The 13806-nt window shown below is 38.8% G+C and overlaps 1 protein-coding gene across 3 annotated transcripts in view; it reads right to left on the bottom strand.

Moving 5' to 3' along the window:
* Positions 1–13806, bottom strand: part of SFMBT2 (Scm like with four mbt domains 2) — a 285508-nt gene that overhangs the window by 177696 nt on the left and 94006 nt on the right. The window lies entirely within an intron of this gene.

Below are 13806 nucleotides of genomic sequence, written 5' to 3' on the forward strand. Positions count from 1 at the left end.
TGCTCAGAGTCACAGTGTCTGAGACCAGATTGGAATTTGGAAAGATAAGTCTTCCTAAGTCCAGGCCCAGCTAATCATGTGTATTTTAATGCCAATAGTTTTTTAAAGAGCCAATAGCTCTTTATTAAGCAGATATCAACAGCAAGAACTAGAAGTGAAGAGTATAGGAAAGAATAGGGACAAAAAGAATGAAGAAGAAATGAGGAAATTAATTCCAATGAGATTATTACTATCACGTACAGCTCCTCCAAATCCCCTTTCTGTACTCATTGAAAACTAGAATCTCATGAACCTCTCCCAAAGAATAAAGACCCATCTTTCTATTTTCTGTATTTGATCAAAGGTTTTTAACAGGATTTGCTAACTTATAGATATATTTGTAGTCAATTAATAAATATTAACTGCAAGTTCAAGGTAAAAGAGACCAGATGGAACTGTTGTGGAGCATGATATTGTTTACATCAAAGTACAGTCTCATATTTTATATGACATGGTTCAAAATCCTACATTTAAACAAACTGGGTTCTAGATTTAACAAGACTATATCATACCTGGTATTTTCCCCATCTGCTTCTAGTAAATAAAACAAAATCAGTAGAATCCTGGTCCTTCCTTCCCCCTGGAAAAAGGTCATGGAAACTAGGCAACCCAACAACAAAGGAGCTCAAAGGCCTTACAAACTGAAATAAAAAGTTGAATTACCTTCATTTACTCAAATAAGCTGTGATACATACTAAAAAACTTTAATTCACTGAGCATGTTTCTTTTTAGTATCAAACCAGAAATGTGTCTTTTTCAGAGCATTTGCTATTTTAAATTAATTAGTAACTCATACATTTTGAGTTGTAGCTTCCACAAAGAGTTTAAAAGAATCATACAATATATTCTTGGGTATCCTCCCTATGATAAACATTAGAAAGAAGACAGAGATACTAAAATACTTGAGCCATTTCTCCAAGTCATACACTGAATCAGGCACAATTAGTTGAACCTCTAATTATCATTGGAAACTAAGCTCCTTCCCTCTGATTTTGCTAAGAGGTGCTAAGAAAATGGTATTTTCTAAACTAAATGGGAAATCCAGGGGAAGAGGTGTATAACATGATAAAAGATTCCAAATGGAGTTTTATCCACCCCACTAACAGAGTTAGCGAAATCCAACTCAATGATTAGAACCAAAATTACCCAAGTGCAGGAAATGTATTGTTCATTCATTATCTGTATACTCCAGCAGTCCAAAGATTTCCACCCAATAAAGTCATTCAATAACGGGATTATTTTCCCTATCTGCTATATCTGTCACCAATGCTATCACTGGTCAGAATAATAAAAAGAATGAAACAGACCATCTCAAAAAAATTTCCTATTCAACATTACACTGAATACTTTTTCTATAACCTATTCCCCCAGGACCCTCCATGTGTTGTTTTTAATTAATAATGTGACAAGTTTTATTACAGAATTACTCATGTATAATACAAGCTCACAATCATTCTGGAGGGAAATAGGAGAAAACCCTTGTGTAAAAACATCCAACCTTTCAAAAGGAGAGTTTGCCCTAAAGCTTTGCCACAGCATGTACAAGCATCTTGGCAGAAGCTGAGTCTCAGATCCTGTCAAAAATGATATGCCCGATGGAGACAGACACAATCAGGATATTTGCCAAATCTCCATCCAGGCTCATGCATTTCCTTACTAGATTGGGAATGAAATTGTTGCTTCAGAAGCATCCATTGACTCAATGTTCTCTGTATGAGGCTTTCCTCTATCCCAAACCCAGCAAATAAACAACAATCCATTAATTAATCATTCATTTAGGAAATGAGGGCACAGGGTGTAGGGGACAGTTGTGAAGAGAGATAAAAGGAAAGACACAAATGTAGATGATGGGTAAGAGAAAATGGGCATGAACAAATCAGGGTGGTCAAAGCCCTCCAAGAGATGAGCATGAGTCCTATAGCAACAACCACAACAAAAAGCATTTTCTTCCTGGTCAGTTTTTTTCATGTTAACACTTAGATTTGGATTGAGTGTTTTGCTTTTGTTTTCTTCCTTATACTGGATCTACCCATATTCTTTTAAAATATCTTTTCATTTAAAATGCTTATCTTCCCCCGCCGCAGAGACCCTCTAGCAAAGATAAAGTAGGAGAAAATGTTCAAGAGCCGAGAAAAGGATAGTACTACACGGAGATGATATTGTTATAAGTAATAAAATATCATCTACGGAGAGCTGAGAGCTACACCGGAGCTGCAAAATTAAACTTGAAATCCTCAGAGGCAGTTCTGTGTTTCCTTTGATGAACTATGGCAAGATCTGGATGGAATGTATCAAAGGCAGAGTTGGGCACAGCACTGACTCCCAAGTTCAAATTCTTCCTCTGATGCTTACCTCTTGTGTTGGCGCAATGGATGGAGAGCTAGGCGTAGAGATGGGAGATCTGGGGTTCAAACGTTGGATAAGTCACATAACCTCCCTTGCCCAGCCCTTCTGTCTTGAAACAGATTCACAGTATTGATTCTAAGACAGAAGGTAAAGATTTTAAAAAATAAATAAGTTCTATGAAATGAGAGGCCTGGTGCTCTGGACCATTTGCTAAAAATTCTCAAAGATCAGTGATTGTAGCTTGTCACATTCCCCACCAATATAGATCACAGCCTGCCCAAGGCCTTTTAGAAAGGTTCCATAAACTGTCATGGTGCGAGCACTCATTCTCTGGTAGCTAACCAACTGGCCATTCAATCCAGCAATGGCTGATCAGGCACCTACAGCACAGGCAGCATTTGGGGATACAAAGACAAAAAAGATTCAACAAAGTCAGAAAGTCAATATCTGGTGATCAACCCTTTGGTGAAGAATCAGAAAAGGCAGCATGGTATAGGAGAACTAGGCTGGATTTACAGTTAAGGAAAAAAGAACTTTAGATTTGAATTGTCTTCTCTGTGACCACAGTCCTTAAACTGGTTTCAATTTCTTCATCTGTAAAATGGGGGTAGTGACACCTGTCATATTCAGGCAGCTAGAGAGCAGTGGAGAGAGTATCGTACTTGGGAGTCAGAAGGACCAACCTGAGTTCAAATCCTGCCTCAGAAGGCATGTACTAGTTGTATGACTTAACTGTTCTAGCTTCAGTTTCCTTGTCTGTAAATGAAGATAACAACCCCTCCCTCAATACATGTGAAGCACTTTGTAAACTTTGAAGCACTAAATATTATTATTATTATTATCACAGAGTTACATTACAGGGATGAAATTGAAACTATCTGTGTAACAGGCTTTGCCAAATTGATGACTTTACCCAAGTTTTCAGGTGCTGCCCAGGCATCAGACATCATCTATGCCTACGGGTGACGCCTGCTCCACCTGGATCCAGACAAGGTGAAAGTAAGCAAAGAGAAAGGCCACTGGAATTCATCTCAGAAACCCCCGAGGCAACATGTTTCCAGGACTATGAGCAGATTCTGCTGCCCCTGCCCTAGGGAGCATCTTGCAGGTCCGAAGGTCTCATCCTTTTTTCTCCCTTGTTTCTTGCCAGAAGAATGGCAGTGAAGCTTTGCTTGTTATTATTTTTTTTAAAGAGGGGGAGCTTTCTATTATTCCCTCTTACCACCATGTAGCCAGCCTATTTCTCAAGATTCCCCTTTTGTACATAGTGAAAGATGAATCGATACCATCAGCCAACTTTATTACATTTCTCATTATTTTCAAAAATAACGACTCAGGCAAGGTCTGTGGTTGCTATTTTGAGAGCCTATAAAATCAACTGTTTCAGGTCCACTCTTCCCTCCAGAACACAGCCCATAATTAATTTGAATTACATCACCTGACTTCTTATGATCAAATACTAATTAATCCCCTTTTGTCCCATAAGGATATAGCATGTTAAGCCAAGTAAATCAGCACCCCAGTGGCCTTATGGACATACATCACATATCTTTTCATACTTTTAATCATGCATCCTCAACACAGCATAACCCCAGGAGGTACATTACACGCTAAATACAAGGTGTTAATTTATAATCACCATAATTACATAATCAAGAAAAACTCCATCAAGTCACCTTTTGTCCTAGTAAAAGGGTAGTGTCTCTCTCTCTCTCTCTCTCTCTCTCTCTCTCTCTCTCTCTCTCTCTCTCTCTCTCTCTCTCTCTCTCTCTCCTCCTCTCCCTTCTTTTCTCCCCCCCTCTCTCCCCTCTTTTCTCCCCCCTCTCTCCCCGACCCCCCTCTCTCTCTCCCCTCTCTCTCTCTCTCCTCTCCCTCTCTCTCCCTCTCTCTCTCTCTCTCTCTCTCTCTCTCTCTCTCTCTCTCTCTCCTCTCCCCCCCCTCTTTCTCTCTCTGTCTTTCTGTCTGTCTCTAGCATGCCCTTTCCCCTGTCAAAAGTGCTTAATTTAATTTTTGCTGCTGTCACAAAACCAATCACATACTGTCATATCTTTCTTGCTGTCAAGAGACAGGAAAAAACAACAAGTTCTCTAATCTTTGACTTTTGATTCCTTTACTCTCTCTGTGTGTCTGATTTTTGTAGCACAGAAAAACCCTTTATTGATGAGTGACTGTCAGCATGTTTGAAATCATTTTCAAACACAGGTACAGTGAAACCCAGATATAACATGCCTTGAATCCAAGTACAACATCATTACAACCCTCACTTACCCTTGGTGAGACCAGGAACAGATATTACATTAACTCTTAGCTATCTTTAAAATCAGCACAATTGTCTGGATCTCTTTTGGGATTGTGCTCTCACAAAGGGATTACAGTCTGTTGAATCTTTATTTAGCCTCTTGTTATTATTAAGAAGTAATAAGTAAAGCCAGAACTACAACCCGCTATTTTATACCATCTCATTTATCCCCAAAAGACTAAAATCTTATCCTACCCTTCCATCACTTTGGAGTCCATTTAATCATATAAATTAATGCCAAACACACTCGTACTACTTTTGCAGTTTATGTTTCATGATAGAAAGACAACATATACAGATTGAATGAGGAATTCAAACAAAGTATGTCCATCATACTCATCAAAGAAGGCAACTATCAAACACAATGTATCATCAATCAACAGAATTTATTAAGCACCTATCATGTGCCAATCACTGTGCTAAGAGTATGGGATAAAAATAAAATGCAAAGTTACCTTTTAGCACAGAAGAAATGCTACCCAGAGGAGTTGTGAAATGAAGCATCAAATCTCTTTTATGGATTGTAAATATGGCAGGATTGCCTTGACCCACAAAAGGAACTATTCTTCCTCAAAAGGAGCTGACATTGTAATATGTTCTGGGTTTTTGTTCCTGCACCTCCAGTCAGCCACCTGTGTTTATCTAGATCCGTGTTATTAACTCTCACTTTTGGTGCTCGAGATGTCACCAACATGTCTATCAAACACGGTCTTCCACTCTCAGAACATACAAGAAACAGTGATGTGGGTCTCAGAGATTGATTTTAGAAAGAAATTCTCTTGTCTTCGGTTTTCCCTTCTATAAAATGAGGTGATCAGACTGGACACCTATGAGGTGCCCTTTAGATACTCAGTCATCTACTCCAACTCCTTATTTATTTATTTATTACAGAAGAAGAAGCAGAGTTCCCCAAACGGTGGACAATTTGTGAAGTATCTTTTAGACAATAGGCACTTGAGAGGAGAAGAGGGATGGAGGAGAAGAATTTGGAACTTGAAATGTGAAGTGTTAAATATGGCTTCTACATGTAATTGGGGAAAAATAGAATATTATGAAGGAAAATAAAAGATAATAAAACAAAGAACAGGAGTTTAATAAATGTCTGTTTAAGTTCCTTTAATGGACCAAAACAATGCAGAAATGAATGCCCATGCTAGGACCAGTTCTTCCTGTGTCTTTGGACTCTCAGTTGAGTACCATATTGCTCTTAGAGAGAATGGGAGGAGCTCACAGGGAAAGGATTGCCATACTTCAGAAAGGCATGTATAGTGTAAACTTTGTAATTGTCATTCTTGATCATCTTCTACCCATCTATAAAAACAGGGATATAGATATACCTATTTAAGGAAAATCTGATATGTTAAAACAAATAATAGACAAAATATTTTAATTGGAAAGGGAGGTTTAATGAAGAAGCTTTTCCAGCCCAGTGGATTAATTTCTTATACACACACACACACACACAATTGGTTTACGTGTCCTACTTCATAAACTCCTGCAACTCCCTATTACCTTGCGTTTAAGAACCCTGTTTAGCATTTAAAGCCCTCCACAATCTGGATCTTTCCTGCCTTTTTAGTCTTCTGAGAACTGACTGCCACCGATGCCCTCCAGGCCCTGGCTGCACTGCCTATTTGCAGTGCCTCACACACAACCCTCCATCTCCGTGCCTCCACTCCTCTGCACCAGCTGGCTGTCCCCCGTGACCTGAATGCTCTGCTCTCGCTCCAACATCCACCTCCTTCCTCCCTTCTCTGACTTCCTTCCAAAGTCGGCCCGCATCTTCTCCAGGAGCTGGTCCCCATTCATCTGACTGCCAGCGCTCCCTGCACACTGCCTGACGGGTCCAGCGTGACTCTGCTCTCCATGTACAGTTCCTGGCAATTCTCTCCCCATCAGACGGTGAGCTCCTTGAGGGAGGAACGACACATCGATTCCCATCTCTAACGCTTGGCGCTGTCCCTGCCGCATAGCTAGAGCTTATCACGTGGGCCGATTGGCCGGCTGACATTTATAGATTATCGAGAGGCATTGGCGTTGTATCACATCTCTTGCTACACTGGGATGCCACAAGGCTGAAGTCAATGATGCTCCTCATGTGAGCGGAGTTCCTTGGAGAAAAGGACAATTTCTCCAAGGAATCATTCCTATTTTCATTGTATCCAACTGAGTGTGTCATTTTGTTGTTGTTCAGTCGTTTTTTGTTGTGTCCAACTTTCTGTGACCTTCATTTGGGGTTTTCTTGGAAAAGATACTACTGTGGTTTGCCGTTTCCTTCTCCAGTTCATTTCACATACAAGGAAACAGAGGCAAATGGAGTTAGGTGACTCGTCCAGGATCACATAGCTAAGTGTCTGAGGCCAGGCCTCAGGAAAATGAGTTTTCCCTTCTCGAGGTCCAACACTATCCACTGTGCCACTCTACTACCCCAAGTGTGTTATTATTCTCCTGTGAAACAATGAAAATGCTTTTATCAGATCCCACCCTCCAGCTTTTCGCCTACCTCAGGCTCAATTAAAGAGGTGAACAACGAATGCATAATTATTGTAAAATCTCTCCTTGGATTAACATCCCTGTCACAGTCACATCTATGACACTTGTTACAAATGTGACTTCTGATGGGAGATGGAACCAGAGAATAACAGACCTCACTGTATTTGCTACCATGAAAGCAGCAACTTCATACCTTGGATACAGTGCATAGCTTCACTCTGAGTATAGGACTCCACGGGGGCATCAAGCATGGAGAGCTACAGATGGGTTACACTACCACCATCGTCCCAATAACAATGATCGCAGTAATAACCAGCCTGTTTGGGGAGCTCTTGGAATCCATAAGACTTTATAGATGCATGGATAAGTGCTCGTTCCCTTTCCCAATAGTCACTGCTAGTAGGTGCTAGGTAAATGACTGTGCTCCTCCCTTCCCAATGGGCACTAGGAGTAGGTTTCCTCCTTGGGAATTTCCTATATCTTTGAAATCACACGTTCAGAGCAGTTCCTCCACCCTCCAAAAAAAAAAGAAAAGAGTTGTGTGAGGCGTTATATACACTTTTGGAGGGGGAAAGATGATTACGGGATCAAAATAATCCGGCAGCCCATGATTTTCACATACATTGGGAATAAGTGGTTCAAGGACAGTATTCCTCTTTTGTTTTCCTCCAAGCCTAATATCATTGTCATTACAAATGCCCACCCAAGAGACCCAGGCAGCATGGAATTACAAGTGCGAGTTCCATACAACTCAGTTACACCTATTCCAAGGGTGCCGTGGCATATCCTTTGAGAGCAACTGCTTTTGAATACCATCTAGAGATTATTCAGTAATCTATTCTGTTTAAGTAGATGACTTTTTAATGGCTTCTCCAAAAAAATTCCTCCTCTCCACCCAACCCCACCACATGTGCTTGAATAAATTCAATCAGTATTATTATTTACTACATACTAATCTGTATATGTACACATTACATAATTATATATACTACATGCAAACAATAATACTACTGTATTATTGTTTACTACTTCATTTTTAGACTTGAGGAGCGTTCAGTTTATTCAGGAAACAATAGTACCCTTAAATGATGACTATGGGCCCAACATAATACTGTATAATGAAAGAAAAATCAAATACTATCAACAGCTGGCCCAACAACACCCTGTCAGCGACCCCTGGCCCAAGGAACACCAAGCATTCATTGCACAGACATCACACTTTTGTTTTCCTTTTGTCCAAAAAGAAATGAAGACTCCAATCCAGAATCCAAAGCATCCAGAGCAGGGCACTAAAGCTTACTATTTATTTGTTGCTTTGGATTTTCAGAGTAGTATCTCGATGGTATAGCTCAAAATTACTTCCTTCATTTCACTGTACTCATAGGAGGGCACAGAGGTGTAGGGCAGCATCATTAAAGACACCATAGCTAGAAGGTGAATAAAGTGTTCCAGAGGGTTCCCAATCATCTTCCCAGGGCCCTGGGTTGCACTGTTAATTAAGAACATTATTCTTTACCTGCACAGACTTTAGCCTTAAATGCTATTATATTGATGGCCAGCATAAAGGTTTTTCAATAGCTCTTAGTAACTACAATATCTTTGTTTCACCTTCAGCTAAAGAGATATGTCTATTTTAACTTGCCATTTTCAGTTCTCACAAAATGCATTCAACACACTTTTTATTTCCCACGCTGAGTTAATTTCATTTAATTTATTATTTTAACTACACACACACACACACACACACACACACGCGCGCCTCAAAAAAAAAATTCCTTCATGGATACTAGGTGATCATGAGCGAATTATTCAATCTGTCTTTGCCTCAATTTCCTCAACTGTAAAATAAAGGACCTGACCTTGATGGCCATTAAACTCCCTTCCAGCTCTAAAACTATGATCTTATTATCCTAAAAGGCATAGGTTAAATTTACATGTAAGTGAACTTTTAAAGTATCTTATAATTTAATTCGCTCACATTGTCTTTGGGAAGGCAATATATTACAATATGTTGTTGTTTCCATGATATGATTTGCAATCTAACATTTTATGGTGACCCTAATTAGCTTATGCTCCTGGGCTTAAAGAATCTAAGCAGTATGTACTTCTAGGTTGCTATGGAGAATGTGCTGATCATCACGATTAAATTTTCAAACTAAATGCATTCCTTTCCTTGAGACAGGAATTTATCTTGAAAAGCTTATTTGAGGATAAATGCAAATTGGAATAAAAACTGTGTTAATGTTAGAAAGGAAATCACTTCAGTTTTATTCGTATAAGTAATACAACATAAATAATGAGCAACATTCCAATCAATTGTAGATTTCTTAAACAAAGGTCCTTTTTAAAAGTGACATTGCAAATAACAGGCAAAGGACTCTATTTTTGTACGTTACCCAAAAAAGCCTGGCAAAGGATTCTGTTCTGTGACCTTCTAAACTATCATTTAAAATTTAGTAAATTAATTGATTCAATTAATAATCTGGGAAATACTGAAATTCTATCCATACTTTAAACTTTTAACACATATCTTTTATACTTTTGAGTTGTGGTTGTCCAGGGACATTTATTTAATTCAAAAAAAAAAAAATAAGGGTGAGAAGGAATAGTAGAAAACCAGCTCAAAATAAAAAGTAGCACTTCTTTATACAGTATTTTGTTTCCTGATTTGTACAAAATTCAGGAAAACATACTAAAGGGAAATCAAAGTGTTTTAGAATTCAACTTACCTCTAAATAATTCTATTTGCATAATAGGGGGAAGGCATAGGATCCCTTTAAAATAAAATTCTACTTTATAATAATAAAAGAGTATGTTAATATGTTAAATTGAGTCATAAAAGCCTATTTTCTGTGTAATTACCTTTCCTTTTCTCCAGTTTTCTTCCTCACTGCTTTCTTAACACTAGAATTAGCTGGAGCTCAACCCTTAACAATAATCCTGCTTGGCACTTACATAAGGCTTTATAAACATTAACTAATTAATCCATACAACCATCCCCATTTAGCATATGAAAGTACCAAAGACTGAAAATGCACAGCAACTGATTGGACATGCCTTGAAGATTTGATTTCCACATCTCCCACATCCATCCCCTTCTCTCCACTAACAATTGGGATAGGCCACCATCCTAATTCAGGTCCTCATCCCCTTTCCCCTGGATTCCAGCAATCATCTCCCTAATAGGAGGGCTCTTAACCTCTTTTGGGTCCTGGCTCTCTTTGGCACTGTGGTGAAGCCTGGATTCCTTCTCAGAACAATATTTTAAAATGTATAAAATAAAGCATATGTGATTACCAAGAAAATCAATTTACTAGAACAGTTATTAAGATATTTTTAAAAACAAATTAATGGATCAAAAATCCCTGTGCTAATTGTAATTGGTCTCCTTTGCCTTCCCCCTCTCCAATTCCTCCATTACAGAGTCTATGTCACTTCCCTGCTCAAAAAATTCACTTTTCCCTATTGCCTCCAGTCCCTGGCATTTAAGACCCTTCAGTCTCTTTCTAGTCTTCCTTTCCAGGTTTTTTATATCATACTTCTCTTCTTACAACTAATGTTCCATCTCCAAATTCTTTCTACCCAAGGGCAGAATGCACCCCAGTCTGTGCCTCAGTTTCTTAGATATCTCTAGTATCCTTCTAAAAGTTCAGCTCAGTCAGTTGGCTCAGTGGATTGAAGAAACAAGCCTAGATATGGAGGGTCCTGGGTTCAAATCTGAACTCAGACATTTCCTAGCTGTGTGACCCTGGGCAAGTCACTTAACCCCTATTGCCTAGCCCTGAGCACTCTTCCCCTTTGGATTCTAAGATGGAAAGGGTTGAAGGGAAAAAAAAATTCTAAGTAATAATGGTAGCCAGAAAATTCCTTCTAAGTTCAGAATCCTGACAGAGATGCAGACTATCCTCCAAACTTGGGGGTGGGGGGGGGGGGGGGTTTGAAGAAATTTTGGAATGATTTCTCATTGATTACTTTTTATTGACTTAGGCCATGTTTTTCTTTTATAATGACTATTTCGACTTACTAAAGCTGTTTATGAGTCTCAACTAAACTGTTATTTGATTATGGCCACTATGGAGGGAAGTCTTGTTTGGGAGAAATAAGGTAAAAATACACCAGGTACTGAGTCCTCTGCTAGTCCCACTGCCCAAACTGACTCATTTGAGTTAGTATTCCAACTAAATTTGGTTTTTGTTTTGTCAGAAGAATAAGCTAACTTATGAAAAGTGAACTAAATTATAAAGCAGTGTTGTGGCTATTAAGGGTTATATAAATGCAGGGAACTACTGTCATTATTATGTTCCATTCACATAAACTCTAATCTAGAAGTTAATATTCAGAACTGCTGACACTGTGGCCCTTATTAGAATGTCCAAAGGTGTGCTCAGCTGAAATGCCTCCTAGTCCTATTGATAAAACATGCAATGCTCAAATTAAAGTAATTCTGAGGTTCATCAGCACAAATTAACTTTTCTATGATTTAACTGCCCTACAGTTACAAATTCATTCAAGCAAGAAGGCTCCAAATGAAGAAACAACCTTTTAAAAGTCTCTTTAAGGAGCACCTTTTCAAAGGAGCACATTATTTCAGAAAGAAAAAAATGGATAAACTCTCAGCTAGGGGAAACTTTGATTCTAAGGTCACCTTATAACAGTAGCTCTCAAATATGGTCTACAGATCTTCCTCCTGTTGGACCCCAATTAATCTCTTGTAGAATTACTGTTAACAGTGATCATCAGATTCATATTTTATTGTGTAAACTGATTTTGTCATATCTTCATTACTTTGAAGGATTTGTGATCTGATTTTGGTATATTTTCTCTATATTTAATATTATTGTAATTAATGATAATAATAACTAATAGCTAGCATTTAGATGAATCTTCAAAGTTTACAAAGTAAAAAAATCTGATTTCCTACTCATAACAACTACAAGAGGTAGGTTCCATGATTATACTCTTTTCACACATTAGGAATCTGAGGCAAAGGTTAAGTGACTTTTCCATGGTCTCCCAGATAAAAAGTATCTACAGCTAAAATTCAACTCATGTCTTCCTCACGCAATTCCAACACAATGTACAATCTATACATTCTCATATTGTGTGATTCTTACTCATGTCTTTCCATAAATCCTGCCTAGAAAATCTCCCCAGAAGTACTGAAGACCCACCTCTTGTTCTTTTTACATTTTGTGGATATAGATGCAACATTCAGGTTTTTCAACTATTATTCTTCACTCTCAACATATCAGCAAGCCAAGATACAGTTCCAGTCCTCCATGCCCTGAGGGACATTATACCACTTCTTGAAAGCAAATCATTACTAGTAATATTTGTGTCCCAGCCTTCTCTCCACCACCATGAACCTTCCCAGAGTCTGCCATTTTTAGTCTTCTGGAATTCCAGAATCTGTAGGCATTTCATATTTTTAAAAGGGGGTTTAGGTGGCAGGAAAACACGTTGGAATGACTGATGATCCAAGACACCTTTCCAAGCACAATCCATCTCAATCTCCTCTTAGTTGATTTTCTCTCTGCACCACTATCCAAGCCATATGCAACTAATGGCCTTTTTAAGAATATGAATCTTTTAAATTCTCTCTTTGATGTTCAACCTAAAGCAATACCATTCTTCACATTCATTCAGGATTCTTCTTGCCACTGACTAGCACTGTGATTGTGATCAAGTTACAAATTATTTGAGGCTTAGTTTTTCATGTCCGTTGAAAATTAGACCCATACTTAAATAATTATTCTATCTCCTACAGTACTTCTGCAGACATCTCTACAAAGTAGGTGTTCCCCCAAAAAAGTCACTGACTATGAGAACAAATTAAGCTAATTATCACTAACAGGATTTTTCCTAAGGCCCACATTCTGATGAATAAAAGTATATTTACATGTAACTAGCAGTTAATTTGCAGGTGATTTATACAAATCTCCATAGACCATGTAAAATATGTTCAAGTTTCCTTAAAGTTATGATCTGATGACTAATCTTTAAAAGTTAACCTTAAAAATATTTTTAAAGAGGATCATAGTGTAGTGGATCAAGAACTAGTATCAAAGCTGAGAATTCCTGGGTTCAAGCCTTGCCTCAAACACATACTGGTTTCATGATCCAGGACAAATCACTTAAACCCTCATAGACAGCTAAGCTGAAAAGAAGGTACCTACCCACACTGTTAGAAGGAGTTTGCTCACCTGGGAATTCCCTAAACCAATAAAATCAAAGGTCCAATTCCTATCCCTGAAGCAGCCTAGGTGGCTCAGGGAATAAAGTGCTAGGACTTGAGTCAGAAAGACTTGGGGTGGGACCTCCGGGTAAGCAGAGCGGCAAATTAGACGCAGCTCACTTCTCCTACTCAGACCCAATGATACAGACAACCTCAAAAGACCCAAAAAAAAAAAACATCCTCATAAGCACGGAGGGAATCTACAGCTGAAAAAGCTTCCTACCCTCCCCTACCACACCTACGGAGCCAGAGTTAAAGTCAGTGTGCACCAGAACCAATGAGTGAGGGAGGGGTTCACCAAGAGTAATCACCGGGCAGCTCCAGGTCTGGAAGAGCTACTAAGAACACCAAGGACTTACCCCTGAGAGCAGTAACACCCAAAACCCCGGCTGGC

The sequence above is a fragment of the Monodelphis domestica genome, chromosome 5, assembly GCF_027887165.1.
Source record: "Monodelphis domestica isolate mMonDom1 chromosome 5, mMonDom1.pri, whole genome shotgun sequence".
In the NCBI taxonomy this organism is placed as follows: domain Eukaryota; kingdom Metazoa; phylum Chordata; class Mammalia; order Didelphimorphia; family Didelphidae; genus Monodelphis; species Monodelphis domestica.